This window comes from Stomoxys calcitrans, chromosome 2, assembly GCF_963082655.1.
Source record: "Stomoxys calcitrans chromosome 2, idStoCalc2.1, whole genome shotgun sequence".
NCBI classification, from domain to species: domain Eukaryota; kingdom Metazoa; phylum Arthropoda; class Insecta; order Diptera; family Muscidae; genus Stomoxys; species Stomoxys calcitrans.
In genome coordinates this window covers 199,885,583-199,912,601 of record NC_081553.1, presented here as the reverse complement: position 1 = coordinate 199,912,601, position 27,019 = coordinate 199,885,583, and the positions used below count along the sequence as shown (strand labels likewise).

Genomic DNA, 27,019 nt, shown 5'->3' with positions numbered 1-27,019 from the left:
TATCAGCCACCGGTACATTGATGGGAACATAATTCCAGACATGAACCGAGTTAAGCACGCTCTCTTAAATCTTCCTAACCTAACCTAAAGGAAGTTTTTGGAAATTTTCGTTTCTATAGGACATTTTTGAGAAAATTTTATTTACATAGGAAATTTTTGGCAAAATTTCATTTCTATGGAAAATTTTCGGAAAATTTCATTTCTATAGAAAATTTTCGGAAAATTTAATTTCTATAGGAAATTTTCGGAAAATTTCATTTCTATAGGAAATTTTCGGAAAATTTCATTTCTATAGGAAATTTTCGGAAAATTTCATTTCTATAGGAAATTTTCGGAAAATTTCATTTCTATAGGAAATTTTTGGAAAATTTCATTTCTATAGGAAATTTTCGGAAAATTTCATTTCTATAGGAACTTTTCTGAAAATTTCATTTCTATAGGAAATTTTCGGAAAATTTCATTTCTATAGGAAATTTTCGGAAAATTTCATTTCTATAGGAAATTTTCGGAAAATTTCATTTCTATAGGAAATTTTCGGAAAATTTCATTTCTATAGGAAATTTTCGGAAAATTTCATTTCTATAGGAAATTTTCGGAAAATTTCATTTCTATAGGAAAATTTCATTTCTATAGGAAATTTTCGGAAAATTTCATTTTTATAGGAAATTTTCGGAAAATTTCATTTCTATAGGAAATTTTCGGAAAATTTCATTTCTATAGGAAATTTTCGGAAAATTTCATTTCTATAGGAAATTTTCGGAAAATTTCATTTCTATAGGAAATTTTCGGAAAATTTCATTTCTATAGGAAATTTTCGGAAAATTTCATTTCTATAGGAAATTTTCGGAAAATTTCATTTCTATAGGAAATTTTCGGAAAATTTCATTTCTATAGGAAATTTTCGGAAAATTTCATTTCTATAGGAAATTTTCGGAAAATTTCATTTCTATAGGAAATTTTCGGAAAATTTCATTTCTATAGGAAATTTTCGGAAAATTTCATTTCTATAGGAAATTTTCGGAAAATTTCATTTCTATACGAAATTTTCGGAAAATTTAATTTCTATAGGAAATTTTCGGAAAATTTCATTTCTATAGGAAATTTTCGGAAAATTTCATTTCTATAGGAAATTTTCGGAAAATTTCATTTCTATAGGAAAATTTCATTTCTATAGGAAATTTTCGGAAAATTTCATTTTTATAGGAAATTTTCGGAAAATTTCATTTCTACAGGAAATTTTCGGAAAATTTCATTTCTATAGGAAATTTTCGAAAAATTTCATTTCTATAGGAAATTTTCGAAAAATTTCATTTTTATAGGAAATGTTTGGAAAATTTCATTTTTATAGGAAATTTTTGGAAAATTTCATTTCTATAGGAAATTTTCGGAAAATTTCATTTCTATGGGAAATTTTCGGAAAATTTCATTTCTATAGGAAATTTTCGGAAAATTTCATTTCTATGGGAAATTTTTAGGAAAATTTCATTTCTATGGGAAATTTTTAGGAAAATTTCATTTCTATAGGAAATTTTCGGAAAATTTCATTTCTATAGGAAATTTTTGGAAAATTTCATTTCTATAGGAAATTTTTGGAAAATTTCATTTCTATAGGAAATTTAATTTCTATAGAAAATTTTCGGAAAATTTCATTTCAAACGAGCGGAATTTTACTTTTCCTATGCTTATTGGCTTTAAAATTATTTTAGGCTTCCCAAACCTCCCCACTACTTCTCCCTCTACTCCAAACACATTCACTTTCATGCGCCACAATTTGAAAAATACGCCATATTGTTTCCGGCAACGCATATGTTTCACCTCCTACACACATAAGGCTTTAGTTCAAAACGAATGCTTAGGTGTGGAAACTTTGAGATGGGAAAAAGGGGGAGTTTCTATATATGATTTTGTTATGCTTGAATTCGATATTGGCTGTAAATATATATATTTGTGTATTTGTAGTATACACAAACATGAAAATATACCCTACATATGTGTGTGTGGGTATGAATGTTTGCTTATAAGCTTGTCTGACCTTTTGACATGCGCTTACTTAAAAATATAAAAATACGTATATCATTTCATACACATACAACGACAGAGATACGTAAGAGTGGAAATATATTTGTATGTATGCATGAGTGTTTAGTACTTACTTGGATTGTAGGCATTGGAAAATAGATTTCTGTAATATATGCAAGGTATAATTTAATTTCTTATAAATAAACAATATGGTATTTAATTAAATAAATATATTATTCTTAAAATATATAAAATAATTCGTTGAAAATTGTAATGTGTTTTATTATGAAAGAGCATTTGTATGCAACTACCCAATGAACTTTAAATGTCTGCAAAAAAAGTCTATTCTTGTGTCTAGGTTACTATGCAACGTGACAAAGTGGGGAAGACATGACCATTGCTTATGAACACAGATTGGCAAGAAGTCATGGTCAATGTTGATATTGCCCCAGCCCTACTGTCTGTCAAATAGACCAAGTTGTTCTGGTAATTTTAGGTAATTTTGATATATAGGTCCATGCGAAACTATTAAAAATATTTTTACCCTATGGCCTAAACTATTTCATATAGCTCACAATATTAGCCTTAATTATGCTTAGCTATTATTACAGAGTATTTCATATCTTAACTGGAAAATCACTAACTTTGGCTTTGATTTCCATCCAAAAACCTGTATTGATGAGAATCGAATTTGTCTCAAACTGAGACAACATCCTTTCCCAACACCATTACTACGTAATTCATTTGCATGTCTTTCTAATTAACTTCATTTGTAAATTTCGTTTGCAATCAAAGCTGCAAATGAATCATGCATGGAGCACACCACGTATGTATTCCATTTGTATTTCATCTGCGAACAGTATAGTAATCCATTTACAAGTACTTTGCATGTCATGTCCATTAACACTTGTCCTGGTTTCTCTCAGAGATCTGTTAACCATAGTGCTTGCATTAGATGTTAGTGTATATTTTGTATATAAAGTATGTGGTGCATACATAATAAATCACACAAATAAGGATTACACCTTCATTACAAATACATATGTACAAAACCGGATCTGCCATATGCGACATGGAAGAAAAGTTTTCTCATTTTTGCGTTAGAAACATAGATGGAAGGCGACTGGCTTATTGGATACCCAGGGAAGGCAAGTTTTCCTATGCTGCAATCAACAGAGACATAAAATTCAACTAAAAACTAATTAATATTGATAAGCAAGCAAAAAAAATTATATTAAAACAAATATTGGAACCCAACCTACTACTCATAACTTGGTTGCCCAAAAAGTAATTGCGGATTTTTTAAAAGAAAGTAAATGCATTTTTAATAAAACTTAGAATGAACTTTAATCAAATATACTTTTTTTAACTGACAGAAGAAAGAATGCAATTACAGAGTCACAAGCTGTGAAAAAATTTGTCAACGCCGACTATATGAAAAACCCGCAATTACTTTTTGGGCAACCCAATAATTAAAGAAATTCGTTCAATAAATGACACGAAATTTAGTCGAAATAGGATTTCTATGAAAAAATAAACAACAAATAATAATTAAAGGATATGCAATTTTTGTTTGTTTCTCTTTCGAGACGAGCTCAATGATCGCAGATGCAAATGGAAAAGGAAAGCCAAAGATAGCAACACACACCAGCCACTATGGGACGCGTTTCGTCTTTGGTTAGAAGACTGTTCAACCACATTAGGTGTGATGGCTTCAAGGCCCGTGCGTTGGTGCGTTGCGTTAACCACCCTCGACAACACTGTCTATTAGCTGTACTTTTTGTGTAATTTTCCACAGAAAGAATGTCAGTCATTACACAAAAATACATGCATTGGGAAAAAGTACAGCTAATAGACAGGGTTGACGAGCGTGGTTAATGTGGTAATTGTATAATAGATGCGTTTTCGCTATTAATACGATTCAAATACAACATACCAACGCACGGCCCTTGAAGCCATCACACATAATATGGTTGAACAGTCTTCTAACTGAAGACGAAACGCGTCCCTTAGCGGTTGATGTGTGTTGGTATCTTTGGCTTCCCTTTTCCATTTGCATCTCCGATCATTGAGCTCGTCGCGAAAGAGCAACAAACAAAAATTGTAAAATTTAATGAATATCGCCCTAACAGGCAAAAAACTTGAAAAATTTGAAGGATTTATCTAAAAAATTTGATTAAATCCAAAACTTTGGCAAAATATCAGAACAATCTAACAATTAATTATTGGGTTGCCCAAAAAGTAATTGCGGATTTTTTAACAGAAAGTAAATGCATTTTTAATGAAACTTAGAATGAACTTTAATCAAAAAAACTTTTTTTACACTTTTTTTCTAAAGCAAGCTAAAAGTAACAGCTGATAACTGACAGAAGATAGAATTCAATTACAAAGTCACAAGCTGTGAAAAAATTAGTCAACGCCGACTATATGAAAAATGCGCAATTACTTTTTGGCAACCCAATATATTAAGGGTATTTTTTTAAAGGCTTTAGGAACGTTTTCCTAAACTTGGTCCATCAGCTTAGTCCAACCTTGGCATACTCTTACCAACATTTCGGCCGGAATCTCACGAATAAATGCTTTAATGTTGTCTTCCAATGGGTCAATTGAAGCGGACTTGTCTGTATAGATATAGCGCCGCAAAAAAATAGTCTAAAGGCGTTAAATTGCACGATCTATGCAACCAATTGACCGGTCCCGAACGTGAAGTAAAATGTTCGCCGAAATCGCCAGTCAATAAGTCCATTGTAATGCGTGCTATGTGGTACCGTCTTGTTGAACTCACATGTGATGCACGATAGCGCTCACCACTCACAGTTACGTTACGGTTCGCATCATCTTTGAAGAAGTACGGTCCAATGTTGTCACGAGCCCATAAAACGCACCAAACTGTGACTTTAACTGGATGCATTGGTAGCTCTTGCAATGTTTCTGGCTGATCTACACTCCCTTCACTCAAAAATCCACAATTCTGCTTATTTACGTACCCATTGAGTCAAAAATGAGCTTCATCGTAAAACGGAAGAAGCGGCCAATGAACTTTCTTAACAGAGCCCGCATTTTGATAATAAAATTCAATAAATCGAGGCGATGTTCTGTTGTAAGACGATTCATGGTTAAATTATAGACCGAACTTAAGATGTTTAACAGAGAAACAAAACACGAAACGAGCGTGAACTGTATAAATAAGTGTTACCAAAACGATAATAGCTAAAAAATCGCCCCTTTAAAAGTCAAACCGCTGCATACACAAAAAATTAAAACACCTCTACAAATCAAAAAAAGTAGGTAAGATTAGGTTTGGTTGAAACGAGGGTGCGGATATTAATCCGCCTCATGTCACTATGGACATACACCTAAGCCAGTAACTGGATTGTTGTGCGCTCTAAATACTAACAAGTAAAAGCGTGCTAGGTCGGCCGGGGGGACTCTTGGGAACTGGATTCCGCTAAACCATTGGAGCTATATATGGTTAGAGACCGATTTGGATCGCAGCCACATCGGATAAAAATTGCGCCTTTTAGGGGATCAAGAAGTCAAATCGGGAGATCGGTTTTTATGGGAACTATATCTGAAATTGAACTGATATGGCCCATTTGCAGTCCCCAACGACCTACATCAGCAATAAGTATCTGTGCAAGGGAAGGTCGGTGGAGACTGCCCTGCACGAGGTTGTGCATAAAATAGAAGAATCCCTTGATGCCAAGACGTACACATTGGCGGTTTGCATTGACATCGAGGTGGCGTTTAACATATGACATATTGATTCAAACCTTAGACCAGTACCGGGTCCTTAGAGACTGGATAAACCATATGCTAAGAAACAGATGGATAAACTGCTGGTCCTATGACATATATATAAGAGAGAAAGTGGCACAGGGCACGCCACAGGGGGGCATTTTATCGCCACTCCTTGGGGTGACCACCATAAATGACCTATTACGGATGCTGACTGAGGAGGGATTTGAACCCGTCTGCTATGCAGAAGATGTTCTAATACTTCTTAGGGGTAAGGAATTGAATTGGCTATGTAGGACGGCCGAAAGGGTCTTGCATATGGCATATGACTGGGCTAACCCCAGGGGTCTCAATGTTAATACATAGAAGAATGAAATATGCAAATATGCATGTTCATGAGGAAGACGTAGGTGGGCCAATTTGAGGCGCCAAGTTTCCTCAATAAAACAATTTCGATACCTGACAAGGTCAAATACTTAGGTGTGATCTTGGATAGGTAGCGTTAAGGAGCGTACTGAGAAAGCTCACAGATGTTAGGCACTATGTAGACGGGCCGTAGGCTCGAAATAGGGCCTGAATCCGACGATAGTCCACTGGGTCTACAGAAGCGTGATTAGACGCCTCAGTAGTTTGGTGGTTAGTACGCCTCAGTAGTTTGGTGGATTGCGATGGAGAAAAAATGCAAGGCTAGGACAATACATCAAGTTCAGACAACATGTTGTATTGGCATAGGCGGAGCGATGAGGACCACGTCCACTAGGGCAATAGAGACTATTCTAGATATCCAACCCATTGACATACAGATTAAATGTGAGGCTTAAGGCGATGGGAGAATAGATGGAACATGGGAGCAGCTCATACCATCGCGGAATAATCCAGGCAACGATAGCAAACCTGGAAGGAAGGGAAGAGGTTTCCGATGGGATACCTGAGACGACACTTGAGGTCAAGAGTGAGGGACTGCTGCCAACGGCACAATCTTGGACTGACGGAACCCTAGTATTGCCATCTGGAGAATCATATTACAGGGATTGATCAAAGCTAGAGGACAAAGTGGGCATGGGGGTTTACATTGTGAACCCAGGTACAGACATCTGTTTTCGACTGCCTGACCATGATCCGGTCCTGCAGGCAGAAATCCGGGCGATCACGGTATGCGTGAAGTGGTGTGGTGCTAACTCGAGGACGTCGAGTGTGAACATCTTTACCGACAGAAAAATTGCCATAAGGGCAAAAACAACCAGGACATTAATGTCACGAAGGAAGGGAAGAGGTTTCCGATCGGATACCTAAGACGACACTAGAGGTCAAGAGTGAGGGACTGCAGCCAACGGCACAATCTTGGACTGACAGAACCCTAGTATTGCCATCTGGAGGATCATATTACACGGATTGATCAAAGCTAGAGGACAGAGTGGGCCTGGGGGTTTACATTGAGAACCCAGGGAATGAGATCTGTTTTAGACTGCCTGACCATAATCCGGTCCTGCAGGTGGTGCTAACGCGAGGACGTCGAGTGTGAACATCTTTACCGACAGTAAAATTGCCATAAGGGCAATAACAACCAGGACGGTAAGGTCACGAACAGTCTTGTAGTGTAAGAAGGACATTAACGCCTTCTCTGAGGATGGCAAAATCCGCATCGTTTGGGTGCCGGTCCATAACTGAGTAAGGGGGACTAAGAGGGTAGACGATTTGGCGGTGAAAGCTAGAGGTCTGCCGTCAATAAACTTGGTTAACCCGAAGACTTTCGGGTCGACGCAGTCTAACCTAACCTAACCTTACCTCATGTTACCGTAGGTCAATCAGGATTGTAAATAGGTCATAACGGTTCATGTTTTGATATAGCGAACTCAAATCTTGACTGTTTTGTTATAACTTCCAACAGCTGTGCTAAGTATGATCAAACTCAGTTCATAACCTGAGCCTTTAGAGGGCGCAATTCTTATCCGATTTGTCTGAAATTTAGCATGAGGGGTTTGGCTATAAGTTCCAACAACGGTGACATTGTCTTCAAATACTTCTTTAAGACAGTTTGATTTTTTCCACCGATATGGCATATCTGCTGACGTTTCTTACAGTTTGTCTGTTATACAATTTGATTGTCGACGAATTCCCTGACCGTGTCCACGAACAAGTCAGCACAATTATTATACCCACCACCATAGAATAGAGGGTATATTCATTTAGTCGTACCGTTTGTAGCACATCGAAATATTCATTTTCGACCCCACAAAGTATATATATTTCGGATCGTTGTAAAATTCTTAGACGATTTAATGATGTCCTTGTGTATGTCTGTCGGCCCATGTGTCCGTCAGTTGTAATCACTCTACAGTCTTTAAAAATTGACATATTGAGTTGAAATTTTGCAGACTCGTTTTTTTTCATTACAACCATATTTGCATATAGCTGCCATATAGACCGATCTGCCGATTTTGGGTCTTAGGCCTATAACAGGCGCATATATTACGTGACTTTGCTGAAATTTGGAACAGTGAGTTGTATCAAGACTCCAAACATCTGTCCCGAATATGGTTCAGATAGATAAAGCTGCCATAGAAGCCGAGATTCAGCTTTAGGGTCTAACGACCATAAAAGGTGCATTTATTTTCCGATTTTGCCGATACTTGGGACAGTGAGTTGTATGAGGCCCTTCCACATCTTTTTTCAAATTTGGCCCAGATCGGTCCAGATTTGGATACAGGTGCCATATAGTCCGATCTCTCGATTTAAAAAAGACGCATTTATTGTCCGATTTTGCTGAAATTTGTGACAGTAAGTTGAGTTGGGCCCTCTGACACTCTTCTTTAATTTGGCCCAGATCAGTCTGGAATTGGATATAGCTGTCATATATACTGATCTCTCGATTTAAGATCTTGGACCCATAATAGGCGCATTTGTTGTCCAATTTCGCCGAAATTTGGGACAGTGAGTTATGTTAGGCCCTTCAACACTCTTCTTTAATTTGGCTGAGATCGGTCCACATTAAGATATAGCTGCCATATAGTCTGATCTCTCGATTTAAGGTCTTGGACCCATAACTGGTTCATTTATTGTTCGATTTCGCTGAAATTTTGGACAGTGAGTTTTATTAGGTTCTTCGATGTCCTTCTTAAAGGCGGCCCAAATCGGTCTAGATTTGGATATAATTGCCATATAGACCGACCCCTCGATTAAAGGTCTTGGCCCAGAAAATGTGCATTTATTATTTGTCCAGTGACTTATGTTAGGTTTTCCGACATCCGTGTCCTTTATGGTTCCGATCGGTCTATTTTTGGATAAAGCAGCCAAAAAGACCGATATTGAACCAAAATTTAACAGTGACTTGTGTTTATTAGACCACTCAAATTTGGTCCTAATCGGACCATATTTCAATATAGCTGCTGTGGATGCATAAATCATGCATTTTTCACCAGATGAAAGGTAGTTTACATATGTACCCAAGGTGGTGGGTATCCAAAGTTCGGCCCATGAAAATTCCATTAAGGAACAGGGGCAAACTTCTCACAAATCAATGAGTGCTGTCCAATCAAAATTTTTCAGCTCAGTGATAAGGGACCTCCTTTTTATAGCCAAGTCCAAACGGCGTGGCGCAGTGCGACACCTCTTTGGGGAGAAGTTTTTTTTAATGCCTTTTTATTTGTTTTTATTGAGCAGTTTAAAATTGTATTTATTTTTTTCTTCAAAAAACGGACGATCTTTAAAGGACATCGTAGCAGACCTCCCCCTGTAATTGTCATGTGACATGATGACATGTTAGTACACAATGTCGCTTAAAATGTCATGCATGACTTTTGCGACAACTATATGAAAACGGCATCAACGATTTGTACGGGGTTGCAGATATATGTCTTCAACGATTAAAAATGGTCATGCGCCCTTTCTTTTAAGACGTCTTAACGACGCAGCCTGCTGGGAAGTTAGTCTTGATTTTCTCATGAGCCTTTTTATTTAACCCTTGAGTAGTGATTCTTTCTTGAGTCGTAATATTTCCCCATAGTGACCATTGTCTCAATTTTCATCTGCATACTCGTATGCTTCAATGCACTCGAATTGGCTTGCAGTTATATCGGATGTGTGTATTTTAACCCAAAATGATCCAATTACATTTAAAGCTCAGTTGAAAATGACAAAATACTGCAAAATGGTCACCACCAGGGTTATACATCGACATGCATAACCGATGGTAAGTTTTTAAATGGCCTCTTAACCAATTGGTCATTGGATATTAACTTACGTCAATATGTAAATAGGAGTGACTTGTTTGGTTTGTTAAGAATTTCCATTCTTAGACATAGTTGGCAATTGACTGATATGGCAGTGGAATTTGAGTTACCATCGAGCACAGTGGTAGAAAATATGAAACAGTTTATTTTTGTCTAAGGCTTACTCCCTATTCGAAATTTTAACGTTAAAGAATGCAAAATGCACCATTTATGCTATCAGTGTTTTTAATTGGAGATCGGTCTATATGACAGCTATATCCTAGTATGGTCCGATCTGGGCCAAATATGACACAAAGGTGTAATGATCCATCAAAACTTACTGTGTCAAATCTCAACGAAATCGGTGGTTGAAAACGGTGGGCTCAAGGGTATGGGCTCAAGACCCCAAATTGGTAGACAGGTCTATATGACAGCTGCAGCCAAATGAGATCAGAAAGTCTGTTACACAAATTCTATACACAACCAGAAAGGAAAGGCAGAAATCGGGCGAAGCTGACTATATAATACCCTACACCTACCCTACAATTATAAATTGGGGCAATAGACATCTGAACCTACTTTTTTCGAACAAATCGGGCGATACATATATATGGGAGCTATATCCAAATCTGAACCGATTTTGATGAAATCTAGCAGATGTGTTAAAATCAGTAACACAACAATCCGTGCCAAATCGGTTGAAAATTGTAGTTACTACAGCCATTTAAGTGCAATTTGGGCGATACATACATATGTGAGCTATATCTAAATCTGAACCGATTTTTATGAAATCTTGCAGATACGTTACGATCGGTAACAAAACAATCCGTGCCAAATTTTGTGCAGATCGGTTGGGAATTGTAGCTACTACAGGCATTTAAGTGCAAATCGGGCGATACATATATATGGGAGCTATATCTAAATCTGAACCGATGTTGATGAAATCTTGCAGACATGTTACGATCAGTAACAAGATAGTCCGTGCCAAACTTTGTGCAGATCGGTTGGAAATTGTAGGTACTACGACCATTTAAGTGCAAATCGGGCAATACATATATATGGGAGCTATATCTAAATTTGAACCGATGTTGATGAAATCTTGCAGACATGTTACGATCAGTAACAAAATAGTCCGTGCCAAACTTTGTGCAGATCGGTTGAAATTGTAGCTACTACGACCATTTAAGTGCAAATCAGGCGGTACATATATATGGGAGCTATATTTAAATTTCAACCGATTTTGATGAAATCTTGCAGACATGTTACGATCAGTAACAAAATAGTCCGTGCCAAACTTTGTGCAGATCGGTTGAAAATTGTAGTTACTACGGCCATTTAAGTGGAAATGGGGCGGTACATATAGATGGGAGCTATATCTAAATCTGAACCGATTTTGATGAAATCTAGCAGATATGTTACGATCAGTGACAAAACAAGCAGTGCCAAATTTTGTGCAGATCGCTTAAAAATTGTAGTTACTACAGGCATTTAAGTGCAAATCGGGCGATACATATGTATGGAAGCAATATCTAAATCTGAACCGATTTTTACCAAAATCAATAGCGTTTGCCCTTGAGCCAAAAAAGTGACATGTGCAAAATTTCCTGATAATTGGACAACAAATACGACCTTTACCTTGATTACAAGATGTATGGACTCTCAGACGGACAGACGGATACGGCTAAATCGAATCAGAAAGTGATTCTGAGTCGATAGGTATACTTATCAACGGGCCTAGCTCTTCTTCTTCTTAGCGTTGCAAACAAATGGACGAACTTATAATATCCTGTACCACAGTGGTGGTGTAGGGTAAACAAGTAAAAACGTACTAAGTTCAGCAGGCCCGAATCTTATATACCCTCCACCATGGTTCGCATTTGTCGAGTTCTTTTACCGGTATCTCCTTTTAGGAAAACAAAAGTTAAAAGAAAAAAAATTGCTATGCTATTGGAGCTATTTCAAGTTATGGTCACATTCGGACCATAATTGAATTGAATGTCAGAGACCACAGAAGAAGTCATTGTCATTGTGTAAAATTTCAGACAAATCGAATAGGAATTTGCACCCTTTAGGGGCTCAAGACGTAAAATAGGTAGATTGGTTTACAGGGGAGGTGTATCAGCCAATAACCGATTCAGACCATATTTGATAAGTATTTTTAAGGTCATGGGAGAAGCCGTTGTACAAAATTTCATCCAAATCGGAGAATAAGTGCGCCCTCTAGCGGTTCAAGGAGTCAAGACCCCAGATCGGTTTATATGGCAGCTATATCAGGTTATGGACAAATTTGAACCATATTTGCCACAATTGTTGAAAGTCATAACGAAATACGTCATGCAAAATTTCAGCCAAATTGGATGAGAATTGCGCCCTCTAGTGGCTCAAGAAATCAAGACTCTAGATCGGTTTATATGGCAGCTATATTATGTTATGGACCGATTTGAACCATATTTGCTAAAGATGTTGAAAGTCATAATGGAATAAGTCATGCAAAATTTCAGCCAAATCGAATGAGAATTGCGCCTTCTAGTGACTCAAGAAGTCAAGACCCCAGTTCAGTTTATAGGGCAGCTCTATCAGGTTATGGGCAGTTGTTGAAAGCCATAACGAAATGCGTCACGCAAAATTTCAGCCAAATCGGATGAGAATTGCGCCCTCTAGAGGCTCAAGAAGTCAAGACCCCAGTTCAGTTTATAGGGCAGCTCTACCAGGTTACGGAACGATTTCAACCATACTTAGCACAGTTGTTGGAAGTCGTAACAAAATACGTCATGCTAAATTTCAGCCAAGTTGGATAAAAATTGCGCCCTCTAGAAGCTCAAGAAGTCAAGACCCCAGATCAGTTTATAGGGCAGCTCTGTTAGGTTGCGGATCGCTTTCAACCATACATAGCACAGTTATTGGAAGTCGTAACAAAATACGTCTTGCAAAATTTCAGCCAACTTGAATGAAAACTGCGCCCTCTAGAGGCTCAAGAAGTCAAAATCCCAGATCAGTTTATAGGGGAGCCCTATAAGGTTACGAAACGATTTCACAGTAGTTGGAAGTCGTAACAAAATATTTCATGCAAAATTTCAGCCAAATTGGATGAGAATTGCGCCCTCTAGAGGCTCAAGAAATCAAGACCACAGATCAATTTATAGGGCAGCTCTGTTAGGTTGCGGATCGCTTTCAACCATACTTAGCACAGTTGTTGGAAGTCGTAATAAAACACGTCATGCTAATTTTCAACTAAATCGGATGAAAATTGCGCCCTCTAGAGGCTCAAGAAGTCAAGACCCCAGATCAGTTTATAGGGCAGCTCTATCAGGTTACGGACCGCTTTCAACCATACTTAGCACAGTTGTTGGAAATCGTAACAAAACACGTCATGTAAACTTTCAGCTAAATCGGATGGGAATTGGGCCACCTAGAGGCTCCAGAAGTCAAAACCTCAGATCGGTTTATATGACAGCTATATCAGGTTATGTACCGATTTCAACCAAAATTAGCACAGTTCTAAGATACGTGCAAAATTTCAGCTTAATCGGATAAAAATTGCGCCCACTAGAAGCTCAAGACCCAAGATCGGTTTATATGACAGCTATATCAAAACATGGACCGATATGGGACATTTACAATCCCAATCGATCTACAATTTCAAGCGGCTAACTTCACTCCTTCGAAAGTTTGAATGCTTTCGACAGACAGACAGACGGACGGGCGGACGGACATGGCTAGATCGACTTAAAATGTCATGACGATCAAGAATATACAAACTTTATGGGGTCTTAGACGAATATTTCGAGGAGTTACAAACAGAATGACGAAATTAGTATACCCTCATCCTATGGTGGAGGGTATAATAAGAAATTTTCAAAATTTTTTAGATTGGCAAAAAAATATCTTAAATTATAAATTATTGGGTAAATAACCATAAAATATCCAAGCACTGGGAATTTGCCATATAGAATCCCTTGCCTACCTTTTAGGAGTACATTTCATTTTTTCTCTTATTTGATATCTCTTGTAACTGATAACTTAATTATGGTCATTAAGCTTATTTTGTCTTTTCCTTTTCAAACTTGAAATCTTTCCATAAAAAAAAAACTATCCAACTTTTGTTCCAAATTGAAAATTCTAACGGCTTTAGGTGATAGTTACCACCTCATGAGCACATGACACTCTTTCATCTTAATGGCACACTGTCCATTTAACACATTAGCAAAAGTCCTTTACCACTTTTTTCCTACAAACCACTACTACTACAACCTACACAGGGTGTTAGCGACAAGATTACAATGTGCTGTATAGAAGAGACCACCAAAACAGGGGGGCGAAAAGAAAGTGGGAACAAAACAAGGACACAAATAAAATTCATTATGTACTCGAGGCAAGGCTGTAAACCCCTCTTAACACCATATAGACCGAGAGCAACTAACTGCCACCACCCACACAGTTAGTCCTTAAAGAGAAAAAAAGCACACACATCTACACATGCCACACCATTACACTAACCAAAATGGAAACCTACAAAACAAAAAGGAGAAGAAAAAAAATATATATATCCTATAACGAAGGAAAAAAATGCTTGGCAAAAACTTTTTTCTTTTTTGGCCCACCACTAACGACAATACTTCGTTGGACTAGCAACTAGAGAAGCTAAGAGGCCAGAGCTGCAACAGCTATGGCAAGAAACGTCGTCACCAGAGCAAAGTGTATGTACATAGCCAACGAGGTTCACTAACATGGGGTTGTCAGTATTTAACCCAAAAGGGTGTAGGTGCTGCACGGATGCGCGAACTTCCAATGAATCGAGTTAGAAAGAGCCAAAGCCAACTACGTTTTGCCACAACAGCAACAACAACAACAACAACAACGTGGCTATGGCAGCCTGATGCCTGGGAGAGGCTACAACCGCCTCACCATTCTACATACCACACCAAGTGTAAAATATGATGGCCAAAATGAACAGAACAGAACCGAACACATGACTAACAAGAGGTAACGAGAACCTACATGAATTAGCTTCAAATGGAACTACCACTAGGAAGGAATAGTGAAAAACACACACACACACACACATAAAAACAGAAAGCAAACCTTACTAACTAAAGAGAATAAGAACACCCACCCAATGAGTACAGTGTGCAAAATGTAAATAAGAGCAAGATAATGTTTAGCACTAACACAAATATTCAACTGTGGTATAAGAGAAAGTTCGATTAATGTAAAATTAAAATAAGACATTTTTGTGATTTCTGGAATCTATTCCAGCTCGAGATCATATTCAATGCCTTATATTCAAAGAATAGCATAGCAAAGAACTTATAAAAGTTGGGCAAGTGTGTGTTGTTATTCAAAACACTTTGACTGGCATGGTGGATCATGATTCCTGATACGCCATGTATCTTCATCAACACCTTTGTCAAAATGATAAAGGTGCTCTACATACTCAACTACTATTGAGTACGGTGTAAAGCACGCTTTTGATTGAAAGAAGTTGTCCATGATGGAGTTATATTGGGTTGCCCAAAAAGTAATTGCGGATTTATTAAATGAAAGTAAATGCATTTTTAATAAAACTTAGAATGAACTTTAATCAAATATACTTTTTTTACACTTTTTTTTTCTAAAGCAAGCTAAAAGTAACAGCTGATAACTGAGAGAATAAAGAATGCAATTACAGAGTCACAAGCTGTGAAAAAATTTGTCAACGCCGACTATATGAAAAATCGGCAATTACTTATTGGGCAACCCAATATTATGGGAGTTACATCAGATTAAAGGCGGTTTTGGAGCATTCTGCAACGGATGTTGGAAGCCATAACAAAACAATATTTGCACAACATCAACAAAATCAGATAAAAATTACGGATTGGGTCAGGGTGAATCCTGAGAACCCATCACCATGGATGCGGCTAAAAATTTACACAAAATAAATGTAGTAGAAGGGCATAATTTTACTCCACGTACTAAATTGCTGCCAAACCAAGAAAAATTACAGCTTCTAGGAGCCGAACATGGATAATCGAGAGACCTCATATATACCAATTTGAGCCGTACTTGGCACAATTGTTGAAAGTCATAACAGAACACCACATGCAAAACATTTACTCAAACCGGGCAAAAATTGAGGCAACCAGGGGCTCCAGATGTGAATTCGAGATATCGGTTTATATGGCAGCTATATCAGGTTATATATCGTTTTGAAACGTACTAGACATGGTTGTTGAAAGTCGTAGCAGAACACTACATGAAAAATGTTACACAAATCGGACAAACCCCTCATTTTTGTCCAATTTGGGACTCCAGACGTCAAATCAGAAGATCGGTTTATATGGGAGGCATATTAGGTTATAGACCGATTTGAACTTGAACCTGACATGGTTCTTTAAAGTCGCAATGAAACGCTTCGTGCAAAATTTCAATACACAAGGGGATAACAATTGCGGTTTGTAGAGTTTCAAGGAGTCAAGTCCAAAGACCACTGATGTGCGAGACAAATATCAATGTTTCGAAGCGTTCCAAACGGAATGGAGGCCGAGGTTAGCATATCCAACTATGTCGCTGAGGTCCTGGGTTCCAATCCTGAAGAGATCAGAAAAATTTTCACCGGTGGGGAAAATTTTCACCGCCAGTAGGAGTACTGGCGACATTTGTGAGGTACTATGCCATGTAAAAACTTCTCCCCAAAGAGAGACCTTTATCAATGAATTTAAACTTGAATAGGACAAATAAGATATACATTTTGGCCCAAGATGTCTGGAAGGACGTCCAACCCGCAAAAAACCTCGAAACGCATATGTTTGTCACTTTAGGGAATCAACATTAGCAGTAATTTAAACGTTTTTTGGGACTAAGTGATGGGGGACCAATCCCCCGATTGCTTCTAACCGACTTGTTGGTCTACGGGAATATAGAGATATGTGCAAGGGAGTAGAGTACGAACCGTCCCCCAAAAAAAAAACTGAAAATTTACATGTGAGGCAACTGGGATAAATGAAAGGTCTATTGAAATGTAGTAGAGTATGAATCTGATATCGACATTCAAGTAAAAACCACAAACGCACAAAAATGATTTCATTTAAAGGTCTTTTGTCGATAAGAAAAGCACCCAAGGCGAATTGTAATAAGTTGGGCGCAACGGCGCTACATTGCTAGAATAAAGCATCTTTCTTGGGAACTCGATATGTCAAAATTTGTAAGAAAGGCGAATACAGTTCGATTCGCCTTGACATTTTTAATTTTCTGCAAATTTGATTCAACCAGAAATTTATTTATATTTGAGTGGCATAGCAAACAAACAAATTTAAAAATTTTTTAAATACCCATCAGCTACAAAGGATGTTCTATAAAACCACCAAGATGGCAGATTTAAAAAATTTTCACTAGGGTATAGAAGCGCTGAACACATAGAGAGGAGAACTAACCCAGGATTTATGGAAATGAGGAGTTAGAGACGATTGAACAACAATTGTGGCACTGCCCTGAAATTGCGGGGGAAGTGCAGGATTATGGCTAAACGAACACCTTTTCTTATTGTCTAAATTATCTTCTCGCCAGTCTTGACTATAGTCAAGAATATATTGGGTTGCCCAAAAAGTAATTGCGGATTTTTTAAAAGAAAGTAAATGCATTTTTAATAAAACTTAGAATGAACTTTTATCAAGTATACTTTTTTACGCTTTTTTTCTAAAGCAAGCTAAAAGTAACAGCTGATAACTGACAGAAGAAAGAACACAATTACAGAGACACAAGCTGTGAAAAAATTTGTCAACGCCGACTATATGAAAAATCCGCAATTACTTTTTGGGCAACCCAATAGTATACTATAGGCGCTTGAAATGGCAGCTCAAGGAACTTTTCCAGTTTGCCAGGAATTGTACTGCCGTAAATTTTATCAACGAGGACATGATGCGATTTGTTATTTAAGGGCGTCAATATCACGCCTTTTCAAATTGGGTATCACAGGCGTATCAGATGTTTATATATGGCACTCAATTCCACTGTCTGCAATCTATGGACCCGTGCGAAAGCTCTCAACTGAGCTTCTCATGAACACCACACAAAGGCGGGGTGATGTCTCCTGCACTGTTAAACCTCTACCTATCCTCCATTCCACCCCCTCCACACGGCTAGAGATCGTATCATATGCGGACGATTGTACGATCATAGCATCAGGCCCCCTGGACCACCTCCATCAGAAGACAAAGGTCCTACCAGCGCGAAGACATAACTACATGCTGTCTGTTATCGTTGTTATCGCAGAGACTATCCAAATTATCGTCTTGTGGACAGATATCCACCGTCCATAAGCCTTTAGGTAGTTCTACATGATCTAGAGCGTGAGGTTCAGCGCTACAAGAGAAAACCTCTAGATCAAGTGGCATATCAAGCGGGTCTAGACAACATTAATGCAAACACGGTAGCAGATGCGGTGAATAGCTACCGGGTGAATGTAGTCCATGGAAAACGACCGCCTCCCAATGCACCTGAAGAAGTTGACCTCCCCCAGTAAACCAGAGTAGTTCTGGCTCAACTCGTTCCGGCAGATGCAGCCGCCTCAACTCCTATAGAGCAAGGACTAATGCCGACGTGCAAGATGTATGTCCCAATTGTGACCAGGGACCACACGTTACACGTCACCAGTTTAACTGCCCAGCCAGACCCACTACACTTAGACCCAGATCCCTCTGTATGCACCCCATCTTAGTCGCAGAGTTCCGGGATTTTGCCTGGGCCTGGGGGTTTACATTGAGAACCCAGGGACTGAGATTTGTTTTAGACTGCTTGACCATTATACGATCCTGCAGGCGAAGATCCGAGCGATCACGGAATGTGTGAAGTGGTGTAGTGCTAACGCGAGGACGTCGAGTGTGAACATCTTTACCGACAGTTAAATTGTCATAAGAGCAATAACAACCAGGACGGTAAGGTCACGAACAGTCTTGCAGTGTAAGAAGGGGATTAACGCCTTCTCTGAGGATCGCAAAATCCGCATCCGTTTGGGTGCCGGGCCATAACGGAGTAAGGGAAAATAAAAGGGCGCAATCACACTATTTGGCTGTGAAGGTAAGAGGACTGCCGTCAATAAACTTGGTTAACCCGAAACCTTTCGGGTCGACGCAATCCGAGTCGAGGGAGTGGGTGACGAATGCGCATGCAAAATTTTGGAACAGCGAAACGATCGGTAGGACGGCGAAAACCCTATGGGCGGATCCAGATCGTGAGAAGACGAGGCTATTACTGAAAGGAAGCAAGAAGGAGGTCAGTATAGCTTTTGGTATCATAAAGGGACACACAGGACTTTGAGCTCAGGCTTAAAATCGAACGTGTGCTTTGTTAAATAAACACGTTGCATGGAAATTCTAACCTAATTTTTGCTTTGAGGTAAGATCATGTACATTTTGAATCATGTACCTTAAGTAAATGATGTGCCTTTTGGAACTTGTTTGCTTTACCTTGAGCTAATTTTTTTATACATATTGTACCCTTTCAAGGGATATTTTCAGATTTCGACGAATTCGAGCCTTCATTCTTCGATCCATTTCAGGTGTTGTTTGGGGTTGGGTTTGGGTTTGGCTACCAGTATCAACATAACCATTATAACGATTTTTGGATCGAAAATGAAACATTTTGTACACTTTGAGGTGTTTGAGTTCGCCAACAAAAGCCAGTTATGATTTTCCAACCACATATAACGCAATCACACTAAGGCCCATAAACTTTTTGGGACCACCGTTGCTCAAAAGTTTAAATGTCCGACCTTGAGCTGAACGCAAGGGTTCAAATTCCGCCAAGAAAAAAATTTCAGCGCTAGTTATGCCCTCCTAGCGTTGTTGACACTTGCCCAGTGTTGACCTCAGATAATCAGATGTGTAAACCTCGTTGCTAAGTGGTGCAGCTCCTGAGCAAGCCGTTCCGACTCGACAAAAAAAATAGCTTGCTCATGATTAAGCATAAATTTGGTAAGAGAAAAGTGTCCTTGCTGTTCCTTAATCGAATTTTAATGGACAAATTGGCAACTTTTGTCATTTCTAGTTTGACAGATACATATACCAATGTGAATTTGGTGACACTTATGTCAGCAACCCCGAAAACAATTTTGGAGAAATGATTTGGAGAGTGGTAGATTCAAAGTTTAGCATAGCCTAGTGCTTAGAAATTTCGCAGAGACATCTTTTTTAGTTTTCTTGGTCTATATTGGCATACGTTTCCGTATAACTTTTGTCGTATTTGAATTTGTGTTAAATGCCAAAAGCTCATTTTGACTTAGAATTCGTATTAGATTAGAATGTGGACAACCACTTTTTGGGTATTTCTTAACCCTAACAAATTGGCCCACCCTAATCTACAGGCTACACATTTTGAACAACCGCTGGCTTATTATTTTTGTAAATTGGCCCACCCTAATCTACAGGTTACAAATTTTGAACAACCGCTGGCTTATTATTTTTCTACATAAGCCATATAGGATCTTAATTATTTTTTTTTGTCAACTTGAGATCATTTACTTACTTAACGGTTCCCATTAATTACCATTGGTGTAGTTTATAATGAATTCAAATGCAAACACACCAAATTATAAACCGGAACAGATAATTTCCCCCAAAGAATAATTCCACAATCATCATAATAATAAATGTTTGAACCTATATTCATTTTATCTGCTGTATGGCTGCTCTAACACAACCTCCCGCCTCCCCACTCTCTCTCCCACGCTCACGGCAAGACCAACAATGCAAAAAAAAAAAACAAAACACAAAAAATCACACTTTGTCCTCCTTTAAATAATGGGTGGCATTGTCTGTGTCATATGAGTTATAAGACAAAACGAGACATCTAGCGGCGCTAAATAGTCGTCATATATACATACATACATACATATATACACAAGTAAGTACGTAGGATATAGTATGTATGTAGGTATGTACATGCCGACAGACATACGCTAGTGTGAATGCGTATGTTTGACTTAAATTCCGATACAGTTAATGATAAGCATATGCATCTAATATACCAAAAGAGAGAGAGAGGTTAGAAAGGCCTTATCATCATCACCCAGTCAAGCAGCCAGCCAGCCAGATAGCCATACAGCACACAACACACAACACAACAAGAGAGAATATTAGAATGAATATGGGAGAGCTAATGGAGATGTATTTGCCACAAAGAAGGCGTGGTCTTGTTGGGAATACTCGTTAGCATTAAATTTGAGTAGGAGAGTGATGTGTGAGTTTCTCTTTTGAGTTTTATACTCACTACGGTTGTTTGTGTGTGCGTACAGATAAACTTAACGAAACTGAGTGTTTGGTAAATGAGTGAGATATGCGTTACTAGCCAAGTAAAATAATAGGTAAATTTTCTTATTGGTTTTTTTCCATCCAACAAGAGAGAGAATTCTACTTTGAATTCTTGTAGCTGAAATACACAGATGGTGGGAATTTTATGAGTAAAAGTGTGCGTGTGTGTGTATGTTTGTTTGTTAAGTTCCTATGCTTACTAAAGTGTCAGGGGTTGCCTGTGGGGTGATGTACCTTGCCGGCATTTGTATGTCACCCCTAATAACCTGCTCAAAAGTTGAGTACATTTTTTTTTTGCGTACAAAACACAACACAGTGTTGGTGTTGTTTTTGTTGTAGCATTTCCTTAAATGCTCCATTTAAAAAAGAGCAGCAACAAAACACACTACCAACTGGGGTAAAGTCAAAGGGGGCGTCTCGGTAAATGTGTTAAAGCCATTTAGAGGTGGTGTAACTCTCTCGGGCTATAGCATTACAGGAAACAAAGCCAGAAGAGGGGAGACGACTACGATTTAACAAACTCGCTCATATAAACACACACAGCCTCTGCAACCTCAACTCTCCCATGGCTGCTGGCTGTTAAAGATTTTGGGTCGGTAGTCGTCTACCGAGTAGTGGGAGTAGGGAGATGGGGGGAATGTTAATAAAATACATTAGGCCAACCCCAATGTATCTTAGGCGAACTCTCACTCGTTCATCATCCAATTGTACGTTTGCTCCAAATGGCGTAAACTTTGTCTTAAAAAGGGCGCCTCAAATGGCACAACAACAACACGATGGAAGCAGCAGAGCTGCAGCAGAAATTACAACAACCACACCAACTTTTCAACTTTTTTCTTGTCTTATTATCCTCCAATCTTTTGCTCTGTCTCTTTCATGTCCTTTCCGTCGTCCTCGAAAGTCCTCTCAAAAATTTATGCCAACATAGTTGAAAAGGCGAAAAAAGTGTGGTTAGAGGTTGTGGTCCAAATCCAAGTTGACGTTATTGTTGGCAGCTACTTGTTGTTGCTGTTGCTGTACAACAATGTAGTGCAAAGTATCATGGCACTATTTGGCCTTATATACTACTCTTCGGTGCTCTTTGTCATTCGGCTATTTGGATGGTACCTATTTGTTTGAGTCTGTGTGTGGTACACCTCCGCCTCTACCCCACTTGACTGTTCCAGCTTAAAGCACCAGTTACAGGTCCTAGCTGGACATTAACCATAAAGGACTTTGTTTTTTGTTTTTGCGCCTTTGCCTTATAAATAGTAGCCTTGGTGAGCACAATGTAGCCAGTGTGATGTTACGACATGTATTAGAGACTGTGACCGACCAAACGACCGGTCGCACGACCGATCATATTTTATTGCAGAGTGTTGCTTGCTGTTGGTTATTAAAATAACAAAAAAAAAAAAAAAAGAAAATGAAAAATAATGTTTAAATGGACTTTAAAAACTGTCTATAGGAAATGGGCTGAAAACTGTTGAAGTTTATTTTTTACATGTTTGCATATTAAAGCATGCATATTAGGTTTTGAAGCACGGGTATTTAAATTTATAACCTAAGGGAAGGAGCAGATGGATGAAATTTTACAAATAGAAATATAATTTTGGTTTTGAATTAAAATGTTTTAAAATTAAGTCAAAAAAATCACGAAAACTAAAAAAAAAAAACAAGTAAGGGAAGGTAAAAGTCACTGTAACTTAGAGCTTAGCATGTCCGCCTATGACGCTGAAAGCCTGGGTTCGAATACTGGTGAGAACATCTGAAAAATTTTTTAGCGGTGGTTACCCAATCCTAATGCTGGCGACATTTGTGCCACGCAAAAACTTCTCCCGTGCACTGTGGCACGCTTAAAACTTGAATCGGACAGCACTCATTGATATGTGAGAAACTTGCCCCTGTTCGCGATTTTTGAAAACATTTTTCTCATGCTGGCGCTGTGTGACACATTCAAAAATATTTTCTAAAAATCGAGAGAAATACTTTGTGGCTGCAGCGTTTTCTACAGCGTTTCAAATTTGGCACAGATATTTTTCATTGATGAAGGCCGTTAGGAATTGCAAATGGGCCATATGGGTTCAGATTTGGATTAGCCCCCATACAAACTGATTCCACGATTTGACTTCTTGAGCCCCTCAAAGCCACAATTCTTATCCGATTTGGCTGAAATTTGAAACAAAGACTTGAGTTACGACTTCCAACATCCACGCCAAATATGATCCCAATCGATCAAGAACATGATATAGCTCCCATATAAACCGATCCCCAGATTTGACTTCTTGAAGGGTCAATTCTCATCCGATTTGGCTGAAATTTGGAACAAAGACTTGTGTTACGACTTTCCATGACAAGTATGATCCGAATCTGTCTATAAACAGATATAGCCCCCATATAAACCGATCCCCGGATTTAAGTTCTTGAGCCCATACAAGTTCTTTTCAGCAGGAGGTACAAGTTGCCTACAGTGGCACCTGTCTCCTTGGGAGGAGGAGAGGAGAAAGCGCAAAATGCTTGGGTGTTTTGTTGGACAGGAAATTCAACTTCAAATCCAACATTTTGGAGAAGACAATAGAGGCAACTCTTACCCTATACACCTGGCAAAAGTGGGGGGTTTAGAACGCGTATCATGCATTGGGTACTGCAGTGGTCAGACCCATAATGCTATATGGTGTTGTGGTCTGGTGGACGGCGCTTTAAAAGTCCTCCTACTGCTCAATACCCAACCGAATCCAAAGGATGGCTTGATTGTACATCACAGCCGCACTGAGGACAACACCATCTGATGCACTGAATTTTATGCTACACCTAATGCCTCTGGCTATGGTGGCTAGGCAAATTGTTGCGACTATGGGAGCTTTCTCTTTAGTCATGTGGCGGCTATGGACACTGTGTTATCCTTGATACAATATCCGATGTTCCAGGCAGTGTGGATTACACCCTACATGAGCTGCTGTTTGATAAAAAGTACTGTACCACTATTCCTGATATAATTGATTGGAACTACGATATCCCTGGTAACAGAATTTACATGGACTTCTATACGGATGGTTCCAATCTAGATGAGTAGGTTGGCTTTAGGGTGTACTCTAAAGATCTACAACTGGTCACATCGAAAATGTTACCCGACCACTGCAGTGTGTATCAGGCGGAGATCTTTGCAATTAAGGAAGTGGTGGAATGGCTCACCTATAATGTCATAGCGACGATTGGCATATATATTTTCTCAGACAGCCAGGCAGTCATTAAATCTCTGGAGAACGTATTTCTGAACACAAAAACCGCTCTCGACTGTCGCAGAACAGTTCAAAATTCACCTGTTCTGGGTGCTGGGCCACAGAGATATTCCTGGGGATTGTGAAGCGGATGTTAAAGCTCATGCCCATACAGACAAGCCCGCTTCAATTGACGCATTGGAAGACAACATTGAGATACCGGCCGAAATGTTGGAAAGAGTATCCCAAAATTGGACTAAGCGGATGGACCATTTGAGATGTAGCCACGGTCAACATTTGCATGAAATAGTCTTCAAACATTAAATTATATGGACCGTACTAGCGATGTTTGCGGGAAATTCTTCCCTTTCGGAAAGCGATCAACCACTCCCCGTTATGGAAGACGTATCTAGTTCCATGCCTCAGATATATTTTCGAACACGTGGAGTCGAAAGAGTTCTTGCAGATGTCGACGTAAATAAATCCCCGGGTCCGGATGGCATATCGTCACTTGTTTTATGCAAATGTTCTTCGACGCTCGCTCGTCCTTTAGTCAATCTTTTCAACCTTGCTTACCGTGCGGGTTTTTCCCGACGCGTTGAAAGATTGTGTGCAGCATATCCCCCAAAAGGGCGAGGCAACCGACCCTGCGTAGTACCGACCAATAGCGATATGCTCCGCGCTTTCCAAGTTTATGGAGAGCATGGTCAATTACCATCTTGTGGGATACTTAGAGTTCAATGGTCTTCTTAGCGACCCACAATATGGGTTCCGCCGAATGATGGCATACCTGTCTGAACGTTGGAATTGCTGTATTTACCAGTTCGGTGAGAGTAAGTGCGAAGGCATTTGTTAGGGTCTGGCACGGTGCACTCCTATCAAACCTTGTCGGATATCGTCAAGGCATTTGATAGGGTCTGGCACGGTGCACTCCTTTCAAAGCTTGTCGTTTTTGGTGTAGGTAATAACTTTGCTCGATTTATAAAGAATTTTCTCAGAGATCGCACTATAAGAGTTGTTGTAGATGGGTTCTCATCTGACGAATATAGATTGACCGCAGGAGTACCACAAGGCTCTGTCCTTTCTCCCTCTCCTATTCTTATTTTCATTGACGATCTACTGGGTCTAACTTCGAATGCGATCTACTCGTGCGCGGATGACAGCAACCTCTGTCAGTCATTTTCATTCGACCGTAGGCCGAGTCTTCGAGAGATTGAATTCAGGAGACGGATTATGGACGTAACACTCTGCCAGGATTTGCTGGCCATTTCTGAGTGGGTTCGAATGAACAGAGTAGATTTTAATGCAGGCAAAATCATCCTTGGAGCTGCTTGACCGTTTCCAGAGGCGGACGTTTGTTTTTAATTGGAGATGGTATAGTATCCAACTCTATTGTTTCCCTTGAACATCGTCAAAATGTGGGTTGTGTGGCTGTTCTATTGATTCTTTCACGTTGTGTGTTTATCGGTAATCGCTCTTCCGATTCCTGTACGTCAGAAATACAAGCTATTTAGAAGCGCGCATTTCCTTTGTCATTGCCCGGCTTTCGCGTCTAGCAGATACCGGCACTTAGGTGAGGACACTATACCAGACATGAACCAACTTAGGGAAGTGGCATGGACAACAATTAAGGATGTTGTAAGTAACACGGAATTCCTAACTTGGTTTTTTTTTATTCCAGGTTACTTTTTTGTATTTAGAGCGCGCAATAAACCGATTACAGGCTTCGGTGTATGTCCATAGTGGCATGGGGTGGATTAATATCTGCACCCTCTTTTCGACCTTACCTAATCATATCAAAACCTGGACCAATATCGCCCATTTACAATCCTAACCGACCTACCCAAATGGGAAGTATATGTGCAATATTTCAAGGGCCTAGCTTTACTCCTTCGAAAGTTGGCGTGCTTTCGAAAGACAGACAGATAGACAGACGGACAGTTGGATGGACAGACGGACGGACATGGATGAATCGCCTTAAAATGGCATGACGACTAAGAATATTCAGACCTTATGGGGTCTAAGACCAATACTTTGATGTGTTACAAACAGAATGACTTGGTTAGTATACCCCCATCCTATGGTGGAGGGTATATTGATATGTGATTAAGGAAAGTAGAGAATCTGGTATTCAAATTAGGGCCAAGTGTGAGCAAAGGGCGAATATAGATTCGTATCATTACCTTGTTGCAGCAAAGGTTCGCACCCGTTTGAACATGGCGAGGAAAGTACGATCTGACACTGCACAGAAGCAGGACATTGAAAAGCTGCAAACACAACAAATGGTGGCGGCAAACTCCACTCGACTGACCCAACTGCTTGATGAAAGCACTCCTTGTTTCGATGATATAATGGCGCAGAGGCAAACTATTGCCCACTCCATGGAAAATGCCGCGAAATCGGTAATTGGGTAACGGAAGCGTCCTCCAAGAAACCCATGGTACAACCAAGAGTGTCGAGATGCTACTCAAGCCAAGAATGCGGCATATAGAGCAACCCTGCAATCAGTAGCAATGCGCCAGATGAAGGAGAGGTATCGGGAGAGAGGAGAAACGTCTATTCCGCAGAAAGA

General features: G+C 39.2%; 1 long non-coding RNA gene across 1 annotated transcript in view; it reads right to left on the bottom strand.

Moving 5' to 3' along the window:
• The window catches only part of LOC106082844 (uncharacterized), a 248,409-nt gene that overhangs the window by 203,823 nt on the left and 17,567 nt on the right, over positions 1 to 27,019 (bottom strand). The window contains exon 2 of the long non-coding RNA XR_009397098.1: positions 2,154 to 2,182. This is a non-coding gene — a long non-coding RNA (uncharacterized LOC106082844). The remainder of the gene's footprint in view (positions 1 to 2,153; positions 2,183 to 27,019) is intronic.